The 14124-nt window shown below is 45.1% G+C and overlaps 1 pseudogene; it reads left to right on the forward strand.

Annotated features, from left to right (window-relative positions):
- LOC128585535 (coiled-coil domain-containing protein 162-like) overlaps positions 1–13854 on the forward strand; it is a 49851-nt pseudogene extending 35997 nt beyond the window's left edge.
- The last annotated feature ends 270 nt before the right edge of the window (positions 13855–14124 follow it).

Here is a 14124-nt window from a genome sequence, read left to right on the forward strand (position 1 = left end):
TCCGTTTGTTCTGCTTCCCTCTGACTGTGGCCTCAGGGCTTACAGCATCAATGCCAGGCTCATGCTCCTGTCTAGCAGAGGACAGAGCAATTGGATTATGGCACGAGAGCCCAGGAATCCCTACATGGTTCTGCCCCTGGGCCCCAAAGGACAGAATGGTTGCCATGATGCCCAACCCTGGCCTTCTGCCGAGAAAGACTCTGTGCTTCATTCACTTCTTTGGCTTTTTCCTCCCACAGGTTCAACTGCTGAAGGAGTTAGAGCACAGAGTGACCCAGGAGGCTCTCACCCGACAGCAGCTGCATGTCATGAAGACATCCAGCATGGAGGAGTTCCTGGAAGATGCTGCACAGAAAGAACAGCAACTGCATTCCTGGCTGAGGAGACTGAGAGGGCCTCTAGACTGGGCCAGCTGCAGCAGGAGAAAATGAAGAGAGAGCTCCACCAGGTAAACCCTGGGGAGGGGGCTCCACCAGGAAACCCGGGAGGGGAGCCCATCAGGTAAACCCTGGGAAGACGCCCCACCAGGTAAACCCTGGGGAGGGGGCCCCACCAGGTAAACCCTGGGAAGGGAAAGCCCCCCCAGTGAGAGCCATTGTCACCTTCCCCTGCTTTTCCATGACTCTCTCCTGCCTGCCACAGGGATGTTTCCCAACCTTTGTCACTTCTAGGAACCCCAGGGAAATGGTCAGATTCAGATTTACATTGTGGTTATTGCTGGGCAAGCAATAGCCCCCTAGTAACCTGCTTGAAAAACATGTTTCTATCCAACTCTAATCCCTGAACTAGGATTTATTGAAAATTCCAAGAAGCAATCTGGGAAAGCAGCAAATATGACGGAGGCTATTAGATTGTATTCAGGTGTTTCTGAAACTGTAGAGACAAAAATGAAAGGCAAAAGTGGTTTGCAGACAAAATATACAGGGTATTCCAAAAGTAGCCCTATAGGAATAATTAACAAACTCAGGCCACATTTTAGTTATGTTATATTTGTAATATTTTTTACATTTATATTATTAGAGGCTGGGCGTGGTGGCTCATGACTAATCCGAGCACTCTGGGAGGCCAAGGCGGGTGGATTGCTTGAGCTCCTGCGTTCAAGACCAGCCTGACAAAAAGTGAGACCCCATCTCTACTAAAAATAGAAAAACTGAGGCAAGAGGATTGCTTGAGCCCAAGAATTTGAGGTTCCTGTGAGCTATGACGCCATAGCTCTCTACCGAGGGTGACAGCTTGAGACTCTGTCTCAAAAAAACAGGGGTGGGGTGGGGTGGGGAGAAACAGTGCCCCAGAGAGCAGGCACTTTATACATATCCATTCAATGAGTAAGTCACTTAATTCATTCACCAGTGATAATAGGAGATGGAAAGTTAAATTAAATTTAACTTAAATTCAACTGTTTCATGCCTAAAGAAGATTAGTAAGGAGAAATCCACAAAAATAATGACAAAAAAGGTTAAAAGTTGAGTTGAATTGAAGGAATGTTAAAGAAAATGTTGGTGGAGAAATAGAGTCATTTTGTTTTGTTTTGGGTTTTCTTTTTTTTTTTTTTTTTGCAGTTTTTGGCCAGGGCTGGGTTTGAACCCACCACCTCCAGCATATGGGGCCAGTGCCCTACTCCTTTGAGCCACAGGCCCTGCCCTACAGTCGTTTTGGAATAAAAGAAAATCAGAATTTCACATTGATTTCACGAAAAGTAAATGAAAATATGACTGAACCCATAAGAAAACTTTAGTATCCCACATTTGTCCTATGGACTATGCTTTTCTAAGGGCCACCACAAAAGGAGGGAGAGAGTCCATAGATTAATTTCTCCAATGAATAGTTAATTATCTGTTTCATGGCAGAGATTCTGGAGTAGTCATACAGTTTGAAGTTTCTCTTATTAAATACTTATTTTCACCATATGTATGTAAAAATCCTTGGCTTTTTTTTTTTTTTTGTAGAGACAGAGTCTCACTGTACCGCCCTCAGGTAGAGTGCCGTGGCGTCACACAGCTCACAGCAACCTCTTAACCCTTGGGCTTACGCGATTCTCTTGCCTCAGCCTCCCGAGCAGCTGGGACTACAGGCGCCCGCAACAACGCCTGGCTATTTTTTTTTGGTTGCAGTTTGGCCGGGGCTGGGTTTGAACCCGCCACCCTTGGCATATGGGGCTGGCGCCCTACTCACTGAGCCACAGGCGCCGCCAATCCTTGGCTTTTTCTAAATCATCCCTATAGCTCTCCTGACAGCTCGTGTATCCCTGGGCCTACCCAGCTCACATAGCAACTGTCAGCCAGGAAGAGCCCCCAAGGCCCCCAGTGGTTTCTGTAACCCACTTCTAGCCTTGGACTCCATGGGCAGGTATTGACTATCTGACCTCAAAGAGCACCAGTGTCCTTGTCTGCCTCCTACGCCCGGTAAGGTCACTTACAGCGCAGGCCCTGGAGTCCCACTGCCTGTTTCCTCATACTCCCAGCCCTCCAGCTGTGTGACATAGGGCAAGGTCTGTGGTCTTTCTGCACTGTAGTTTCCCCATCAGTACGATGAAGATAATGTGGTCACCAGGAGGGATTTGGGGGAAAATTAAATTCAGTCATTCCAATAAAGCACTTAGAACAGGGTGTGATACATGTTCCCTGGGAACATGAAGGCAGACAAGCCTTGGTAACAGGTAGATAGACCTAGGCTCAAATCCTGGCTCTGCACTCACTGGTTGTGTGACCTTGGATGCATCACAATGCCTGCCTCTGTAAAGTGGGGTGCAGCTGCTAACACGAGGTGGGTCCATAGGAAGCACATTCCTTCTCCTTGCTAGTACCCCTCCAGTGCTTCATGGTGACATGGTTCAAAATATCTTGATCTGGGGGGCGGCGCCTGTGGCTCAGGGGGTAGGGTGCCGGCCCCATATATCGAGGGTGGTGAGTTCAAACCCAGCCCCGGCCAAACTGCAACAAAAAATAGCCAGGCATTGTGGTGGGCATCTGTAGTCCCAGCTACTCAGGAGGCTGAGGCAAGAAAATGCCTAAGCCCAAGAGCTGGAGGTTGCTGTGAGCTGTGATGCCACAGCACTCTACCGAGGGCGATGGAATGAGACTTTGTCTCTAAAAAGAAAAAAAAAAATCTTGATCTGTTTCCCGAGGTTCCCGCCCATGGAGAATGGAGATCCTACACAAATCATTGTATGTAGAGGGACTTTGGACCTAGTTTATATTAGCCAGTGTTCCTAACTCTAGACCTCTGATACGCTTTACACTTGAGAGCCTCTACACACACAAGGAACAGCCTATTCTAACATTGTAGGGCAAGGCTGTGGTCACAGCTCCAGGTACACAGGGGCCTCTGGTGGCGGGCGGTGGGGGTGGGAGGGCAGCCAGGAGTAGGCTGTAAAACACATGGCTAAAGTTTGCAGATTAGCAAGTATGTTCATTCCCTAGGGTTGCCATAAAATTGTCACAAACGGGATGGCTTGGAACAACAAAAATGGTTTCTCTCAGGAGGCCAGAAGTCTGAAACTGAGGTATTAGCAAAGTTGGTTCCTGTTGTAGGCTCTGAGAAAGAGCCTGTTGCATATCTCCCAGCTTCCGGTGGCTGCCGGGGACCCCTGGCGTTCCTCAGCTTGTAGTTACCTCACTCTGGCTTCTGCCTCCGTTGTCACAGGGTCGTCTCCCTTATAAGTCCTTCTGTGTGTCTATATCCTACCCTCTCCTTGTAAAGACAATGGTCATTTGATTTGGGGCTCACCCTAAATCTAGTATGACCTCATTCTAGCTTAAGTACATTCAAATGAAGCCACATCCTGAGGCTCCAGGTAGACATGAATTTTAGGAGATACCAGTCAACTCGCTACTGTGTGTAGAGCTTTTTGATAATGAAAAGTAGGAGGCCAGGTATGGTGGCTCAGGCCTGTGATTCTAGCTCTCTGGGAGGCCAAGGTGGGAGGATTGCTTGAAGCCAGGAGTTGGAGACCAGCCTGAGCAAGAGTGAGACCTGTCTCTACCAAAAATAGAAAAAATTAGCCAGGCCTTGTAACAGGAACTGTAGTTCCAGCTACTGAGGAGGCTGAGGCAGGAGGATCACTTGAGCCCAGAAGTTTGAGGTTGCATTCCAGCCTGGATGACAGAGTCAGCCCCTATCTCAAAACAAAACAAAACAAAACAAAACATAACAAAACAAAATTAGGAGATGATAAATTCAAAATTAAAAATACCTGTGAGCTATGCAGATGAGGTGCATGTGGATTCAGGGACTCTCCATCTGGGACACTGAGGGTCAGCTGTGCAAGGGGAGAGCCGCAACAGTGAATACCAAGGCTGCCTCTAGGGCAGGCCTGTCACACCTGGGAGCCGGTGCTCAGGCATTCCCAGCAGACTGAGAGTAGAGATCTGGGAGAGAGATGGTCTTTCCTCCACTTGAAATTTACCAGAGCTCTTGCAGGTCTTGAGTACAGGTACCTTGGCTTGGCCCTCAAGGTCCTGAGTGAACAGGGCCCTCACTTCCCTCTTCCAGTGAAATAAACATAAAAGATACAACTTTGCAAATAAGGTCCTAGCTGTTATAAGGTAATAAAGGATTTCAAGGGCTGCCTTTGTTCCTTTTGGGTTAAGTCCTTGGTCTTCCTGAAGCTCTTGATTCTCCAAAGGCTAAGTTCAGCCGAACCAGGACTTTAAGAAGGCCTAGTTCTCTTCATGGGGTAGCCTGGGACCCACAAGCTCCCTAGGAAACGGCCTGTGAACTGAGCAAACCAAAGTGAGCAGCACAAAACTTCTCTGCTTCTCCAACACCTTCCCCTCAGATGAGAAGCAGGCTTGCCTAGGAGCACAGTGAGAAGCTGGGCACTTTCTGCTGTGTGGAAGAGCTCCAGAGTCAGCTCAGAGAGGCTGCACCGTCTTCCGTCCGGATGAGCTCACCAGGCGGTAAGAATATCCCCTCCCCTGGCTAGAGAAACCTCCCAACCTCTGGGCTCTGAATTGAAGGAGGGTCTAGGTGAATAGCAAAAACAACCTGGTGGTGATCAAGTGGGTCTTCCATAGTATTTATGAATGAACAAATACGTAGGAACAAATAAACCTTAATTCCAATCCATGGACAGTCAGAACTTTCTTCTTTAGTTTGCTTTGGAGTATCGACTTCCTATACTCAAAGGTTTTAATGGTAAAATCTGGTCCCAGGAGTGTGTAATATACTACTTAAAGGAGCGGTCCCTAACCTTGTTGGCACCAAGAACCAGTGTCCTCGGGAGGCTGAGGCAGGAGAATCGCTTAAGCCCAGGAGTTGGAGGTTGCTGTGAGCTGTATGATGCCACGGCACTCTACCGAGGGCAATAAAGTGAAACTCTGTCGCTACAAAAAAAAAAAAAAAAGAACCAATGTCATGGAAGACAGTTTTTCCACAGATGGAGGGTGTGGTTTTGCAATTGTGCAAGCAATTGATTTATTATTTTCAGTCAAGCCTCTCTGCTAATAATAATCTGTATTTGCAGCCACTCCCCAGTGCCCGCATCCCCACCTCAGCTCTGCCCCAGATCAGCAGGCATTAGATTCTCCAAAGGAGCTCTGAACCCCCAGATCCCTCACACGCACAGTGTACAGTGGGGTCCACGCTCCTATGAAAATTTAACACAGAGCTTGGGGATGGTACAGAGATGGGGAGCAGCTGTAAATACAGATCTCACTCTCTCCTCTGCTATGTGGCCACAGACCAACACTGGGGGTTAAGGACTGCAGACTTAAAGTAAATCGACTACTTCACTAGATCTTGAAACATCTTAATGTGTTAGACCATCAAGGACCACATTTCTCTGCTGTTATTCATAAAACACATTATGATTCTTGGGTGGCGCCTGTGGCTCAGTCGGTAAGGTGCCAGCCCCATATACCGAGGGTGGCGGGTTCAAACCCAGCCCCGGCTGAACTGCAACCAAAAAATAGCTGGGCGTTGTGGCGGGCGCCTGTGGTCCCAGCTACTCGGGAGGCTGAGGCAAGAGAATCGCCTAAGCCCAGGAGTTGGAGGTTGCTGTGAGCTGTGTGACGCCACGGCACTCTACCGAGGGCCATAAAGTGAGACTCTGTCTCTACAAAAAAAAAAAAAACAAAAAAAACACATTATGATTCTTGAAGAGTCCTATGAAAACAGCAATGAAAATTGACCACTGGTAGTGCAGCCAGCAGGCAGCGTGGAGCAGAAGCCAGACCCAGGACGTGTCTAAACTAGCTTCCTCCTCTACAGGATGAGGATCAAATAAAGTTCTCATCTAGGTCTGACTATGAGAACTGTCACCAAATACCAGCAACCGCGACTGGCCTGGTGTTCTGATAGACAAGTCCCTTCCTTCCTGTTTGGTGGTTGAGTGTGTTGGCTTTGGAGAAAGACTGTCACTGAGAACTGTGACCTTACACAGGTTAATTAGCCTCTCTGTAAACTGGGAATACCCACCCCAAAGGCTTGTCCTGAGGATTAAGGGAAATGGTGCATGTCTGACACTTAGTATAAAATAGCAGCACTTGGGCGGCGCCTGTGGCTCAGTCGGTAAGGCGCCGGCCCCATATACTGAGGGTGATGCGTTCAAACCCGGCCCCGGCCAAACTGCAACCAACAAATAGCCGGGCGTTGTGGCGGGCGCCTGTAGTCCCAGCTACTTGGGAGGCTGAGGCAAGAGAATCGCTTAAGCCCTGGAGTTGGAGGTTGCTGTGAGCTGTGTGAGGCCACGGCACTCTACCGAGGGCCATAAAGTGAGACTCTGTCTCTAAAAAAAAAAATAGCAGCACTTAGTCGTGGTGCAAATTTGGGCTATGCATACACTTAACATGTATGTGTTTAGCCCTTTATCTATGCTTCCTTTTGGCTAATTACCAGGGTGAATGAGCTGAGAAAACGCAGGCTTTCAGAAGCAGAGTCAAAGATCAAGTTACTCTGGGTTTACCAAGGCCAGGGCTGGGTTTATACTAAGCTCCCAGGGCCTCCACCTGGCCTTGGTGCTGCTGCCTGGCCCTGACAGTAGGGGCTGGTGTCTCCTGCCCCAGCCCAAGGACTGAGAGGATCAACAGTACCTCAGGGCCCTATTTTGACTCTGACCTTGAGCAGTTCTGCACTTCACACTTTTCTTTCCACACCCACGGGATTTTTCTCTCTCCTTTTCTCGCCTCTGCCTCCAGCCTGCCTAAATCCCTTTCTGGGTTAACGTGTCCTAGTGAACTTCCACCCACACCCATGAATGTCCTCCAACACATTTACAAAAGAGAACCAGAGTGAGGCATGAGGCCGGTGGGGAAGACCCTACTTCCCAGGATCAGGGAGGTAGCAGGAAGGGAAAGAAGCCTCTTTCCCAAGAAATAGAGGTAGAATTTACTCCCAGACCTCAGTCCCCATCTGCTCTTCTCTACAACGAGAGGAGGGGCTTGAGGGGACAGCCAGTTATATATCACATACTATTAGTGAGAGAAGGTAAAATTCAGCCATATTCCCAGCCCTCCTGCTGACATGGCCAGGAGCAGGTGTGGATAGGAGACAGTTAAAAAGAACTGAGCTCTTGGGTGGCGCCTGTGGCTCAGTGAGTAGGGCGCCGGCCCCATATACCGAGGGTTCAAACCCAGCCCCGGCTGAACTGCAACCAAAAAATAGCCGGGCGTTGTGGCGGGCGCCTGTAATCCCAGCTGCTCGGGAGGCTGAGGCAGGAGAATCACAGAAGCCCAAGAGCTAGAGGTTGCTGTGAGTCCTGTGACATCACGGCACTCTACTGAAGGCAGTAAAGTGAGACTCTGTCTCTACAAAAAAAAAAAAGAACTGAGCTCTGGATCAATTAATTAAAATATTGACATAGCTTTATAGTAGAATAAAATAAAAATCTTAAGCATTATTTAATGTGACAGAGGACAAAGAAATGATAAATTTGATTTTATGTGATACAGATAGATTATCTTCTGTATCACATAAATAGTAGAGGGAAGCAAAGGCAGCTCCTGGCTGAGAAGTTGTGTGCGTATTCGCCTCAGAGCTTAGCCCAACTCTGACACTGAAGAAAATGTAACTCCATGATCACTATATTAGATAGTAATGTTTCTTTAATTATTGTGATTGAATTTTTATCAAGTGGCTTACATGAAAATTTGTGATTCTTTAGGTTGTGGGTTATTTATTTTGATTTATAAAACTAATTTTTTTAAAAATCATAGCTGTGTACATCAATGAAATCATGGGGTACAATGTGCTGGTTTTATATACAATTTGAAATATTTTCATCACACTGGTTAACATAGCCTTCATGGCATTTTCTTAATTATTGTGTTAAGACATTTATATTCTACACCTAGTAAATTTCACATGTACTCTTATAAGATGCACCATTAGGTGTGGTCCCACCAATTACCCTCCCTCCACCAATCCTTCCTCCTCCCTTCCCCTCTCTTTCCCCATATTCTTGGGCTATAATTGGGTTATAGCTTTCATATGAAAGCTATAAATTAGTTTCATAGTAGGGCTGAGTACATTGGATACTTTTTCTTCCATTCTTGAGATACTTTGCTAAGAAGAATATGTTCCAGCTCCATCCATGTAAACATGAAAGAGGTGAAGTCTCCATCTTTCTTTAAGGCTGCATAATTCTATGGTGTACATGTACCACAATTTATTAACCCATTCGTGGGTTGATGGGCACTTGGGCTTCTTCCATGAAAAACTGATTTTTTTTTTATGTTTTTGTCAGTGAACAAAATCATCAATGTTAAACTCCTGCTATTTTGTCCAAGATCGCGTTTAACAGGTCAAACAATGTATTATTGGGTAAAACAGTGGAATAACTTCTTTAGTAATCATCTTTACCTGAGGACCTAAACTTCCAATGATTTGGAGGATATTGTTCTTATTGTTTCTATTTTGTATCCCTTCCTTCTTTATGTAACTATGGGGATAATGTGGAAAAAGAACCAGGCTCTGACTGGACTGACTTGGGTCATGTTGCCAATTTTGAACAAACCTCTGAAGCCAGAGACTAAGATGTCTGGTTGGCTCAGGCGCCACTCATGCGTTCCTCCCCTGGAGCTGAGATGGCATCAGCTCCCTCTCTCCTCCTCCCACAGCAACTATTTCCAATCCTCCTTGTCTCCTCAGACCTTCACACACTCTCCTCCCACCGTTCACCCCTTCATCTCCCACTCCATTTTTCTGATTCCAGAGAAATCAGAAGCCATGGGGTAGCAGCTCCCTCGACTTGCTGCCTCCTCCTCCCCTATTCCTGTGATCAGATGCTTCTTCCTTCCTGTGAAAACAGAAAAGGTGCCCCATCCCCTCCCAGGCCAATCCCCATGAGCTCCCCCCTTCTCAAGGGCCTTGAACTATTCCATTTCTGGTTCCTTCCTACCGACTCCTAGTTCCCATCCATGCATCTCTCTAATCATGCAGCCAACAATTATTTATGGGGCACATTTATGCAAGGATCACAAAATCCAACAACACATTCCTTCTCCAGCTACTGGCCTTTCTCAAGTCAAACTGCTTCAAATAGTTGCCTAAACTCCCTTTTGTAATTCACTTAATTTATTTAATTCATTCTTAGGCCCATATCTGTTAGGATTAAGTTAGGACACACGAAAAAGAATAACAAGTAACAGTGTCTTAAACCACATGAGAAGGTTATGCCTAATAAACAAAATCCAGAGATAGGCTATCTGGTTATCTATTATGGTGTCTGTGCTATTACTGGGAAGCCAGGTTTCTCTCCTGCTTTGCCAGTCTCAACGGCTTCCACCTCCTGGTCTAGGATGGTCATTCAAGCTTTCTGGTCAACAGGAAGGAGGAAGGGCCAACCCCTCCCTTAAAGGATGCTTCCGGGAAGTCACATGACATTTCTGCATGTATCTTGTGGGCCAACACTTGGCCCCAGGACCACGCAAAGGAAACTGGAAAATGTAGTTTTTATTCAAGGATGCTATGTGTCTAACAAAAAACTTGGAGTTCTATTGCTGGCGAAGAAAGGGAAGAATGGCAATTGGAAGACAAGTACCGGTCTCTGCCACGCCACCAGTGATCTAATTTTTATCATCACCGCTTCCTTGCCACTGCTCTTGCCCCAATCAGCACCATCTCTCTGTTTCCGAGTCCAGTGGGCCCTGTTCACTTACTTCACATCTTGGCAGCAACTGAAACAGATGAACACAGCCTTCTCCTAGAAGCTCCCTTTCTTTCCTCTCTACTTCCAGGGTGGAGCTCTTCGTGGTTTTCCTCTTTCTCTGGCTGCTTTTTGAAGTTTCCTTTTCTAGTTCCTCCTCCAACATCCAGCCTTTGAGCACTGGAGTTGCTCAGGGCTCCATTTGGCTTCATCTCGGTTCACCCCACATTTTTCCTGGATAATTGCATATGTTCCCACAGCTCTAGTCATTGTTTGCCAAGGCCATGGCTTGACCCTGTCCTCTGAGCTCTAGGCCACGTATCCAAGGCCTACGTGATGTCTGCGCTCAGGTGTCTCAGACTTACGAATTCACAGGGCAAACAGAACCTGTCTCCCTCTCCTCCTCCCATGCTGACTCCTCATAGAGGTGGGAGAGGTGCTGTCTCAATAGATGCTATTGCCAAATATCCAGTTGCTTGAGCCCAAAATTTGGGAGCTCTTCTTTCTCCCCCTACAAATCTGGTTAATTATCAAGAGCTGTCAATCTGAACAGCTCTCTCAGGCTACCTGCTCCCACCTGCCAAGGTCCACATCTCTCATCAGCTCCTTTTTTATTTGGTCATGTGACCCTCAGACAAAAACCCGCCTCATCCAGATTTTGATACCTTTGCTCAACATTAATGAAGCTGAAAGGAAAACATTAATGAAGCTTGATCAGATGTCCATTTTAATCTCTCACACTTTATGAATTAAATCTAGGGCTATACATTGCAAGCAAAGACACAATTTAACATTTTTAACTTTCTAGGTTTCCTACCCGAGGTTCTATACTCTCAAAGTTCTGCTTCAACATCATCCAGATACTCCCAGCAATGCTGTTTAAAGACCACTCTCACAGGCAATAAAATAACAAGAAGGATTCAAAGGCCAAAGACTGTAAGTAATGATAAGTTTGATTGTATGTATAAAATAATGAAAAATTTAAATCTGGTGTTATGGTTTTAGGGTCTCTGCAAACTTATATTGGAAAAATTACATATCTGGACTTATCTAGGTGCTTTGAATCTGGATAACAAAATTCTGATGTTGAAATAAGTAAGCTCAATAATAGCACCTTCTTAATTACAAGTCAATAAAAGGTGCGGAAGTCAGTACCAACACCTTGCTATGTTCAATCTCTAAATTTCTTCCTTATTTCCCAATCATCTAGAATAGTGGTTCTCAATCTTCCTAATGCCGTGACCCTTTAATACAGTTCCTCATGTTGTGGTGACCCCAAACCATAAAATTATTTCTGTTGCTACTTCATAACTGTAATTTTGCTACTGAACCATAATGTAAATATCTGATATGCAGGATGTATTTAGGCGACCCCTGTGAAAGGGTTGTTTGGGGCAGCGCCTGTGGCTCAGTCGGTAAGGCGCCCGCCCCATATACCGAGGGTGGCGGGTTCAAACCCGGCCCCGGCCAAACTGCAACCAAAAAATAGCCGGGCATTGTGGCGGGCGCCTGTAGTCCCAGCTGCTCGGAAGGCTGAGGCAAGAGAATTGCTTAAGCCCAGGAGTTGGAGGTTGCTGTGAGCTGTGTGAGGCCACGGCACTCTACCGAGGGCCATAAAGTGAGACACTGTCTCTACAAAAAAAAAAATATATAAAAAAAAAATAAAAAAAAAAAAAGAAAGGGTTGTTTGACCCCCAAGAGGTCGCAACCCACAGATTGAGAACCGCTGATCTAGAACAAATAATTAGCAGTATCAGATCCCTTATCTGAGTTCCCTGACAGAGCAGAACTTGTTTCAGAAGTCCTTTTATTATTGTTATTATTATATTAGAGACAGAATCTCACTTTGTCAACTAGGCTTGAGTGCAGTAGTGAAATCATAGGCCACCGTAATCTCAAATTCCTGGGTTCAGGTGCTCCCTTTGCCTCAGCCTCCTGAGTAGCTAGGAAAACAGGTAACCACCATCATGCCTGGCTTATTTTTCTCTTTTTTGTAGACATGGGACCTTGCTATGTTGCCCAGGCTGATTTTGAACTCCTGGGCTCAAGCAGTCCTCCCACCTCAGCCTCCCAAAGTGCTGGGGTTACAGGTATGAGCCCCAACGCACAGATAAAAGTCATTTTAAAACACATGAGAAATCTACCCTCCAAGGAAATTCTTAGAATGCAGATTAGCACATACTTGAACTTTTTCCATGTTTCAACTTTTATTTTATATGAAAACAACATTTACTTTTCCACTGCCTCTGTAGACTACGTTAGTATTATACTCTTTGCTTCATTATCTTTCAGACTCCCTTCTAGAGATTTACACATCTGATCAACACATTGAAGAATCCCCCCCCCCACTTACCTTGAGAAAAATTAGGAGGAAAAGGTTTAATCATTCTTTTAGAGAAAGTTATGCCATTCTAAGTTGTTTGACAGTCTTATTCCTGATGGCTATTAAACCAAAAGTTGCATTATTTCTAAACATGTGGTTAAAAGAAAGGAAAAACAGGTCTGGAACTTACCCCACTAAGATCTTAACCAAGTGAGGGCCACATTATTAGCCTCCACTATTTCTTTACTCACCAATCTGTGTGCACGCGTCTTTCCCCAAAGCATAACATGTCTATTTGTTTATACAAAGGCCATTTCCAAAAGGAAGTGAAGTTCATTTTGTATGTGTGGGACTACAAGGGCTTTCAAGATTCCCTTCATCCCCATTTCACCCTGAAAGCTCCACTAAATAAATAAATCCTACAATGAAGTGTAGAATTGCCCTACTAAATAAATAAATCCTACAATGAAGTGTCTTGTGGGCCCATTGGCTTGTGCACAACATAGAAACCTCAAACAAAAAGTCTCAGGGCCAAGAAAGACACGAAATTAATTGTAATCTCTTTAAATCTTTGAAATGTCTGACTTCTTCAGCAAGGCCTATGAGATAAGTAAGATAAATACTGATTGAAGAGGAATTTGTACACAGCTGGAATGTAAAAACACGATTTTCTAATAAATAGCACTGCACTAACATACATGATAGAATATAAAGGATTTTTTAGATTATTCCAAATACGGGATACCTTTTCTTTCTTAGCTGGAAATGGGTCTCCATTGATGGATTCAATTCTTGACCCTGTATGTTCAAGAAGGCGCACCAAGTGGCCTAACCCAGAATGGACCAATGATTTTGGTTTGATTAATAATAGTAACTTTTTATGATTCTAAACAAACCTCCTTAACAAATAATATCTACTTAATATTACAGGTACCTGTTAAACACAAAAAAAGGATTGATGATGCTTTCCTGCCCAGTGTGGCAGAAAATGTTCAACTTACAGCTTTTCAAGTTCAGACTGCTCCCGCTAGAATCCAATTCAAACCTGATTGGTACCCATATGTTCTTTTTCCAAGTTTTATTTCTATGAGAATTTTATGAATAAAAATAACTTTAAACTCTATTAAAGCTTTTATCTAATTTTTCTTATTAGTACTTAGAAAATAGTGTTGAGGGGTAGAGCAAGATGGCGGCCGAGTAACAGCATCCCTGCAACTGGGCACAGTGAGTCTGGGGAGATAAGACTCCAGGCATCTTATAGGAATCCCAGAAGGGGAAGAAGAATGCCCCAGAGGAATGGAAGCCATACTAGAGAATGTTATAAAAGAAAATTTCCCAAATATCACCAAAGATTCTGACACACTGCTTTCAGAGGGATATCGGACCCCAGGTTGCCTCAACTCTAACCCAGATTCTCCAAGACACATTGTGATGAACCTGTCAAAGTCAAGACAAAAGAAAAGATTCTGCAAGCTGCCAGAAGTAAGCGCCAGTTGACCTATAGGGGCAAATCCATCAGAGCGACTGCAGACTTCTCTAATGAAACTTTCCAAGCAAGAAGACAATGGTCATCCACCTTTAATCTACTTAAACAGAACAATTTCCAGCCCAGAATTTTGTACCCTGCTAAGCTAAGCTTTAAAATTGAAAGAGAAATCAAATCATTTACGGATATACAAACATTGAGGAAATTTGCCACAACAAGACCAGCTCTACA

This window comes from Nycticebus coucang, chromosome 5 (assembly GCF_027406575.1).
Source record: "Nycticebus coucang isolate mNycCou1 chromosome 5, mNycCou1.pri, whole genome shotgun sequence".
Classification (NCBI taxonomy): Eukaryota; Metazoa; Chordata; class Mammalia; order Primates; family Lorisidae; genus Nycticebus; species Nycticebus coucang.